Here is a 9,455-nt window from a genome sequence, read left to right on the forward strand (position 1 = left end):
ACAGACATCTCTCAGTTTCCAATGCTGTCTGTCTTTTTGGAGGGTTAACTGAAATTAAAGTTCATTTTTGCTCATAAAAGATCAGTGTATATCTTGATGTTCTTGGTGTAGGTTTTGATTTGTGATATTTAATCAAAAACATTAAAATAAATTCAACAAAAACAAAGCTCATATAGGAATCATATAGCCTTGTCTCCAAACTACACAACCTGTCATTCAGCCAATGTGTTGGTTGGAGCTGAGTTAATCATGGAATCTCATTGCACTGAGGAACAAAGAACTTTGTTTATTTTTGGTGGACATGGCCTATTTTTGGGGGCTGCACAGTAGCTAGAAGATGCCTTCCCTGGATCTTTCTGCATGGAGTTTGCATGTTCTCCATGTGCATGTGTGGGTATTCTCTGGGTTCTCAAGCTTCTTCCCACAGTCCAAAAACATGTTAAGGTCAATTGGTAACTCTAAATTGTCCGTAGGTGTGAATGTGAGTGTGATTGTTTGTCTCTACATGTTCGTTGCGTGTAGTCCTGTGATAGTGTCACGAACTAGGGGGGGCTGGACCCGAGCAGAGAGCCACACCTCCAAGACCAGAGAAGATTTTAGAATGATTTATTGCAGGGGGATGAATAGTGGCTCGGTGGGGGAAAAACCAGGGTGCAGGAACGGGAAGCGGCTGAAGTAGTGGGGGGTTTGGCCAGGTGGGTCTCCGAGTGGTTGGGAGGGAAGCAGGTCAGGGGGGTCCAGGCAGGAACAGGGGGTTCAGGCAGGGGGGAAACCGGTGACGAATTGGCTGGGGAGAGCAGACGAGGGTTCTGGGCAGCTGGGTCCCGGACAGCTGGGTCTGGGTGAAGGCAGGAGAAAACAACGTCAGAAAATGGCAAACTCAAACAGATTAAACAGGAGGCTAGAGAGCAAACTGACTGTGAGGTCTTTGTTCAACAATCTGGCAGGGAGTGGAAGGATGAGCCGGTTCTTATTGCTGAGGTGTGTAATCAGGTTGATGATCGTCAGCTGTCCGGGAGCCGTAGGGGTGGTTGATTGCCTGAGTGGAGTCAGCTGGGAAGCTGGACTCCACTCAGGCACCGAGCTGCAGGGGGAGAGACAGGGCAGAGGAGCGGATGGGAGACAGTGAGACAGACAGGGCAGAGGAGTGGATGGGAGACCGGAGCATGAGAGGGAGAGGAAACAGATGGGGAAAAAGGGGTATTTGGGATGTCAGGTGTGAAAGACAGGGGTGAGGAGGGAGCCCTGACAGATAGACTGGTAACCTGTCCAGGGTGTCCCCTGCCTTTGCCCTAAGTCAGCTGGGATAGACTCCATTCCCCCAACGACCCTAATGAGGATTAAGCGGTGTATAGATAATGAATGGATGGATTTTTTTTGGACTGTGGGAGGAAGAAATCAGAAATCAAGAAGATTTGTTGTCATTGTGCCAAATGGTTTGCATGTGCAACACCTAAAAGACACACACACTCATTCCACATCTGCATCGGTGTATAGATAATGAATGGTCTATTTATTGGCAATTTTATCAAAATGAAACATGTAAAATTAAGTGTTTTTATGGGGCTTTTTTTAATACTATATATTTAAACTTGGATTTGGCTATGTTTTGTAACTGTACGTTAAACACGATTAGTTCAAGGACATTCTGAAAGTTGAAAATCTGAGAATTACACCAAATTTCAGTCTCTGGCTTGATTAAAAAGTATCATTAAAAAGCAATAATAATAATAACAACATGCCTTTGAAACACTCTGTTGGACTTTGTGGTTCAGAGTGTTAAAAATATGTCAATACTACCTGATTTAGTACGCCGGCCCGCGGACGGGCCATTTTGATATCGGTATACGCTTTTTTTTAAATAGAAGTACACTGCAAACACGATTATACAAACACTATACACACATAGAAAGCTGAGATTCTCATGAATCCGCCGGTATAAACCACTTTCAGATGTGATTACCACAGCGGGTAATATAAACACATTTGTCCAACAAACAACAAGTCACGTAAACGTGCACAGCTCACCTGTCGACGCAGTTTGGACGCTCGTTTCTGGTCATAAAAGAAGATAATCCACAAAAACCGGCCTGAACCCAAGCTTAGTCATCCAGAGAAAACAATCCAGTATAATACTTTGGCCAAAACATGTGTCGAAATAAGTAAAAAATCCAGAAAACGATCGGCTCCGTGCGCGTGCACGCAGCGCGTGGTGGCGCTGTGCGTTTCATATTCAGTGCATTTTTCTATTATAAGTGTATCAAACATGCTCGTATTCCCTGGCTGAATCCCAAACCACCCCCTACACACTATCCCTACACACTACCCCTCCGTTTGCGCGTTCCCGTGGAGGGTCCTCCATATTAAGGGCCGTCCCAAACCGCGTAGTGCGGAGGGAGAGTGGACTGTTCAGCCCTTAAATAGCGAGTCTGCATTGATGCTCACTCCGGACAACTTTTTCAGGAAGTGCAACGTCGAAATGAAGGAGGAAACAAACATATCGATGTAAGTTCCACATGCGTTTATTTCTCCCACGCCTTTTTCACACTGACAGAACATCACAAAGAGTGGTGTAAAAAGATAAAACAAAAGAAACAAATCTTCTTCTCTGCTGACGTTTGATTTAATTGTGCACCCCCTGACACCTTAAAATTTGAACACAACTGACAGAATTAATTTATTCATTTGTTGGATTTGAAATGCCAGATAATAGGATTGGAAAAAATGTGAGTGAAAAAAGTGGGATGCTTTCGGCTTCTGGAAGCAGCAGCGATCCTTGTTAGTTGCAACCTGTGCCACAGCGCTACAGCCATGCACAGTAGGCGTCTTTCTGTTACCATGGCGATGACGTCTTCCGGTGAGGCAACAGGGCGTCCCATTCCTGCCGATCGTATTTATACCCTCCCCCTTCAGTAATAGGTGCCCTCCACAGCTGCGAGTGTGACTTCTTTTGGAGTGACACTCGGTAGTGGAGGGGGAGTGTGTAGGGGGCGGTTTGGGATTCAGCCCCTTTGTTCGCGATTCAAAATGGATACTGGAGGCTTCTCTTCCGCTTCAAACCGAACTTCAACCAATCAAGTGACTCGGTTCCGCCTTCTACGGCGAAACAGCCAACCGTGGCCGAGTCTGACAGATATGGATTACATCACTTGATTGACTTATTTCTCAGCAAATCACGTCGGAGGAAACGTTAGATTGACAGGCCTGGTAGTCAATGAGCTTGCTGAATGGCTTGAATATAAATCCCGCCTCTGCCAGCGGGTTTATATGATATTTCATTCGTGAGCTCCGGGCTGCACCTGCTGTTTCTCTGTATTCCTCTCAATCTGTGTGTGTGATCGACACTGAAGCCTATCTGAAGTGATTTTTTGAGTTCTTTATGAGTTTTTGGAGTGAAAATAATGTGAAAATGATGTGAAAATGAAGTTATACCATTCTGTAGAGGGTGTGTACAGGGTATAAAGAGGGTGTCCAACATTGACAGGGGCGGGGCATATCAGTACAAATACATGTGTGAAACACTCATTTCTTGTAGTATTGCTCTGAAATTTTGACCTGAACTATGTAAGACCCCAGGCTTTTGCAATATTGTGTTTTCAAGCTCTTACAGTGCTGCCACACTGATTTTCAGGTGTTTTATTAGGGAAAAAATGTAGGCGAGAAAAAAATTCATCCTAATTCAGTGTGTGCCAACATGAAATACTCTGTGCCAGTAGCACCTAGAGTAATTCTGACTGCACTGGGTGAAAATTCAGGTTGTCAGCTTTCAAATGAGACCCCAACCATGCATGTACTCCAAACAGTTCAAGAACAGCATTCAATTTACTTTCTGTACATCTCAGTAGAAATTTCGGGCGGAAATTGCCTGTACTTTAAAGGGTTAAAATGATTAAGTTATAAATATGCTGGCTCCGGCTGGACAACAACTTTAAAATGGCCAGACATGCTCTACTGTTAGCGTCCATGTTTACTTCCATAAACACTGAACACGCTCTCTGCGTGTCATTGTTGTGTCCTCTTCTGCTCCAGCGCCTTCGACCACTCGGCCACACTGCCTCACCTGCAAAGAGCTGACTTGCTTCAATTAGAGGTATTGGAAGGGAAGAAAAGAAGAATGCAAGAAAGAGGTTGGTGAGCATCCGTGGAAGGATCAGCAAGGAACACTGATGGCGTTCAGGTTTATCGAGTGCCAAGAACACCCACAGGTGTTTCATCTTTCAAACTTTAATGATGATCTTTTGAACTTGGAACACTGTGAAGTTCCCAAAACCCAACTCAGTTGTGTCTGCTCAGTTTTAAGGATGAAATATTCTCGGTGCCTTGTATGGAATTGGAAGCGGTGGGATTTGAACACACGCCTCCGTAGAGACTGGAGCCTAAAGCCAGCACCTTCGACCACTCAGCCACACCTGCAAAGAGCTGACTTGCTTCAATTAGAGGTATTGGAAGGGAGGAAAAGAACGCAAAATAATTTTGGTGAGTATCCATGGAAGGATCAGCAAGGAACACTGACAGCATTCAGGTTTATCAAGTGCCAAGAACACCAACACACGTTTCATCTGCTTGACTGATCAGTTTTTCTAAGAAGCACTGAGCATTCTTAAACCACATTGGCACCAACAATATTCCTCTGAAAACTTAAAGAGTACAGCTTTCTGGTTTGTCTGCCATAGATTAGCAGAGGATGGCTTCGATCCATCGACCTCTGGGTTATGGGCCCAGCACGCTTCCGCTGCGCCACTCTGCTCTTACAGCAACAGCATCTGAGTTTGTGTGACTGATACTATCAAAACCAATCATGGTTTCATTATGGTCAATGCAAATGCAAACTATTTTGAACACAAAACAGAAGAGCAGATTGGCTAAACAGCTGTGAAGAAAAAGAAGCAGATCTGAAAGCCTACTTTGTCAAACAACTTCCAAACTTTAATGACGATCTTTTGCACTTGGAACACTGCGAAGTTCCCAAAACCCAACTCAGTTGTGTCTGCTCAGTTTTAAGGATGAGATATTCTCGGTGCCTTGTATGGAAATGGTAGTGATGGGATTTGAACACACGCCTCCGTAGAGACTGGAGCCTAACTCCAGTGACTTCAACCACTCGGCCACACTACCTCATCTGCAAAGAGCTGACTTGCTTCAATTAGAGGTATTGGAAGGGAGGAAAAGAACGCAAAATAATTTTGGTGAGTATCCATGGAAGGATCAGCAAGGAACACTGACAGCATTCAGGTTTATCAAGTGCCAAGAACACCAACACACGTTTCATCTGCTTGACTGATCAGTTTTTCTAAGAAGCACTGAGCATTCTTAAACCACATTGGCACCAACAATATTCCTGTGAAAACTTATAGAGTACAACTTTAAGTTTTGTCTGCCATAGATTAGCAGAGGATGGTTTCGATCCATCGACCTCTGGGTTATGGGCCCAGCACGCTTCCTCTGCGCCACTCTGCTCTTACAGCAACAGCATCTGAGTTTGTGTGACTGATACTATCAAAACCAATCATGGTTTCATTATGGTCAATGCAAATGCAAACTATTTTGAACACAAAACAGAAGAGCAGATTGGCTAAACAGCTGTGAAGAAAAAGAAGCAGATCTGAAAGCCTACTTTGTCAAACAACTTTCGAACTTTAATGATGATCTTTTGCACTTGGAACACTGCGAAGTTCCCAAAACCCAACTCAATTGTGTCTGCTCAGTTTTAAGGATGATATATTCTCAGTGCCTTGTATTGTAATGGCAGTGGTGGGATTTGAACCCACGCCTCCATAGAGACTGGAGCCAAAATACAGCGCCTTCGACCACTCGGCCACACTACCTCACCTGCGAAAGCTGACTTGCTTCAATTAGAGGTATTGGAAGGGAGGAAAAGAACGCAAAAAGTTGTTGGTGAGTATCCATGGAAGGATCAGCAAGGAACACTGACAGCATTCAGGTTTATCAAGTGTCAAGAACACCAACACATGTTTCATCTGCTTGACTGATCAGTTTTTCTAAGAAGCACTGAGCATTCTTAAACCACATTGGCACCAACAATACTCCTCTGAGAACTTGTAGAGTACAACTTTAAGTTTTGTCTGCCATAGATTAGCAGAGGATGGTTTCGATCCATCGACCTCTGGGTTATGGCCCAGCACACCTCCTCTCCGCCACTCTGGTCTTACAGCAACAGCATCTGAGTTTGTGTGACTGATACTATCAAAACCAATCATGGTTTCATTATGGTCAATGCAAATGCAAACTATTTTGAACACAAAACAGAAGAGCAGATTGGCTAAACAGCTGTGAAGAAAAAGAAGCAGATCTGAAAGCCTACTTTGTCAAAGAGCTTTCAAACTTAAATGACGATCTATTGTACTTGGAACACTGTGAAGTTCCCAAAACAGTTGTGTCTGCTCAGCTTTAAGGATGAAATATTCTCAGTGCCTTATATTGAAATGGCAGTGGTGGGATTTGAACCCACGCCTCCATAGAGACTGGAGCCTAAATCCAGCGCCTTCGACCTCTCGGCCACACTACCTCACCTGCGAAAAGCTGACTTGCTTCAATTAGAGGTATTGGAAGGGAGGAAAGGAAGAACGCAAAAATATGGTTGGGGAGTATCCATGGAAGGATCAGCAAGGACCACTGACAGCATTCAGGTTTATCAAGTGCCAAGAACATCAGCACATGCTTCATCTGCTTGACTGATCAGTTTTTCTAAGAAGCACTGAGCATTCTTAAACCACATTGGCACCAACAATATTCCTCTGAAAACTTATAGCAGTCATCATCAACTGGCGGCCCGCGGGCCGAATCCGGCCCGCCGAACCGTCCAATCCGGCCCGCGACTGGATTCCAAAATTGTGAGGATCAAAGAGAAAATATCATGTGGTCCACACTATTAAAGCAGTCAGTCCAGTCATTATTAAAGGATCTGTTTTCCACATCAACTTTTCGTTTCGTGGCCTTAGAGAGTGCCATTTTACCCATGTTAAGAGGCCTTTTCCTGTCACTTCTGCAGTGTTTCTTTTTCAAGTGCTCTGTGAATAAAGTTGACTTGAGATGAGGCAAAATATCTCTATCACTCCTAGTGGTTGACTGTGGTACAGGTGATAGGAGCACTGACTCATAAAGGCTAAAAATGCCTTCAGTTTTGTAATGAAATGGAAAAAATATAAAAAATAAACATCAAATAATAATGTTATGCCAAAATTCGATTTTTGTTTAATTTTTGTTTGAGGGTCCGGCCCCCAAAGTGACTGTCCGGGAAAATTCTGCCCTCTGGCAAATATAGTTGGTGACCCCTGCCTTGTAGAGTAGGACTTTGAATTTTATCTGCCATAGCTCAGCAGAGGACGGTTTCGATCCATCGACCTCTGGGTTATGGGTCCTGCACACTTCCTCTGCGCCACTCTGCTCTTACAGTAACGGCATCTGAGTTTGTGTGACTGATACTATGAAAACCAATCATGGTTTCATTATGGTCAATGCAAATGCAAACTATTTTGAACACAAAACAGAAGAGCAGATTAGCTCAACAGCTGTGAAGAAGCAGATCTGAAAGCCTACTTAGTCAAAGAACTTTCAAGATGATCTTTTGTACTTGGAACACAGGGAAGTTTCCAAAACCCAACTCAGTTGTGTCTGCTCAGCTTTAAGGATGAAATATTCTCAGTGCCTTATATGGAAATGACAGTGGTGGTATTTGAACCCACGCCTCCATAGAGACTGGAGCCTAAATCCAGCACCTTCGACCAACTCAGCCACACTACCTCACCTGCATAGAGCTGACTTGCTTCAATTAGAAGTATAGGAAGGGAGGAAAAGAAGAACGCAAGAATAAGGTTGGGGAGCATCCATGGAAGACTGACAGCATTCTGGTTTGTTAAGTACATCAGCGCATCTTTCATCTGCTTGACTGATCAGTTTTTCTATGAGGCACTGAGCATTCCTAAACCACATTGGCATCAACAACATTCCTCTGAAAACTTAAAGAGTACGACTTTCTGGTTTGTCTGCCATAGATTAGCAGAGGATGGTTTCGATCCATCGGCCTCTGGGTTATGGGCCCAGCACGCTTCCGCTGCGCCACTCTGCTCTTACAGCAACAGCATCTGAGTTTGTGTGTCTGATACTATCAAAACCAATCATGGTTTCATTGTGGTCAATACAAATGCAAACTATTTTGAACACAAAACAGAAGAGCAGATTGGCTAAACAGCTGTGAAGAAAAAGAAGCAGATCTGAAAGCCTACTTTGTCAAAGAACTTTCAAACTTAAATGATGATCTATTGTACTTGGAACACTGTGAAGTTCCCGAAACCCAACTCAGTTGTGTCTGCTCAGGCTTGAGGATGATATGTTCTCAGTGCCTTATACTGAAATGGTAGTGGTGGCATTTGAACCCACACCTCTATAGAGACTGGAGGCTAATTCCAGTGCCTTCGACCACTCGGCCACACTACCTCACCTGCAAAGAGCTGACTTGCTTCAATTAGAGGTATAGGAAGGGAGGAAAAGAAGAACGCAAGAATAAGGTTGGGGAGCATCCATGGAAGGATCAGCAAGGAACACTGACGGCATTCTGGTTTGTTAAGTACATCAGCGCATCTTTCATCTGGTTGACTGATCAGTTTTTCTATGAGGCACTGAGCATTCCTAAACCACATTGGCATCAACAACATTCCTCTGAAAACTTAAAGAGTACGACTTTCTGGTTTGTCTGCCATAGATTAGCAGAGGATGGTTTCGATCCATCGACCTCTGGGTTATGGGCCCAGCACGCTTCCGCTGCGCCACTCTGCTCTTACAGCAACAGCATCTGAGTTTGTGTGTCTGATACTATCAAAACCAATCATGGTTTCATTGTGGTCAATACAAATGCAAACTATTTTGAACACAAAACAGAAGAGCAGATTGGCTAAACAGCTGTGAAGAAAAAGAAGCAGATCTGAAAGCCTACTTTGTCAAAGAGCTTTCAAACTTAAATGATGATCTATTGTACTTGGAACACTGTGAAGTACAACATTCCTCTAAAATCGTATAGAGTACGACTTTCTGGTTTGTCTGCCATAGATTAGCAGAGGATGGTTTCGATCCATCGACCTCTGGGTTATGGGCCCAGCACGCTTCCGCTGCTCCACTCTGCTCTTACAGCAACAGTTGAGTTTGTGTGACTGATACACAAACTGTATCAGCTTGTGACTGATACATAAGCTGTGTTGGTTGGCCTGTATCCAACCTACCATTTTTAAGTAAAATTTTAGAAAAACTTGTTCTTAATGCCAGAGTGGAAAAATTTAAGCAGCTCAATTCCAGTAATGAGTTAGAAGCAGTTGTGCAGGAGACTGGCAGCTGCTGTTATAGGTGAAGCTCAGAAAACTCAAGAAAAATCCCAATTAAAGACGTTATCAGTATCTTCTTAGACTGAGTGAATGATCACAATTTGTGAAAGCGGGGATCTTTGC

General features: G+C 43.8%; 6 non-coding genes across 6 annotated transcripts; all 6 read right to left on the bottom strand.

Annotated features, from left to right (window-relative positions):
• Positions 1 to 5,743: 5,743 nt before the first annotated feature.
• On the bottom strand, positions 5,744 to 5,825 carry trnaq-uug (transfer RNA glutamine (anticodon UUG)). The gene has a single exon. It is a non-coding gene; the product is annotated as a tRNA-Gln (tRNA).
• A 619-nt stretch (positions 5,826 to 6,444) lies between these two features.
• Positions 6,445 to 6,526, bottom strand: trnal-uag (transfer RNA leucine (anticodon UAG)). The gene has a single exon. It is a non-coding gene; the product is annotated as a tRNA-Leu (tRNA).
• Positions 6,527 to 7,678: 1,152 nt separating this feature from the next.
• On the bottom strand, positions 7,679 to 7,761 carry trnal-uag (transfer RNA leucine (anticodon UAG)). The gene has a single exon. It is a non-coding gene; the product is annotated as a tRNA-Leu (tRNA).
• Positions 7,762 to 8,014: 253 nt separating this feature from the next.
• On the bottom strand, positions 8,015 to 8,086 carry trnam-cau (transfer RNA methionine (anticodon CAU)). The gene has a single exon. It is a non-coding gene; the product is annotated as a tRNA-Met (tRNA).
• A 286-nt stretch (positions 8,087 to 8,372) lies between these two features.
• On the bottom strand, positions 8,373 to 8,454 carry trnal-uag (transfer RNA leucine (anticodon UAG)). Its single transcript has one exon. It is a non-coding gene; the product is annotated as a tRNA-Leu (tRNA).
• A 267-nt stretch (positions 8,455 to 8,721) lies between these two features.
• Positions 8,722 to 8,793, bottom strand: trnam-cau (transfer RNA methionine (anticodon CAU)). Its single transcript has one exon. It is a non-coding gene; the product is annotated as a tRNA-Met (tRNA).
• Positions 8,794 to 9,455: the final 662 nt, after the last annotated feature.

The sequence above is a fragment of the Acanthochromis polyacanthus genome, chromosome 10 (assembly GCF_021347895.1).
Source record: "Acanthochromis polyacanthus isolate Apoly-LR-REF ecotype Palm Island chromosome 10, KAUST_Apoly_ChrSc, whole genome shotgun sequence".
NCBI classification, from domain to species: domain Eukaryota; kingdom Metazoa; phylum Chordata; class Actinopteri; family Pomacentridae; genus Acanthochromis; species Acanthochromis polyacanthus.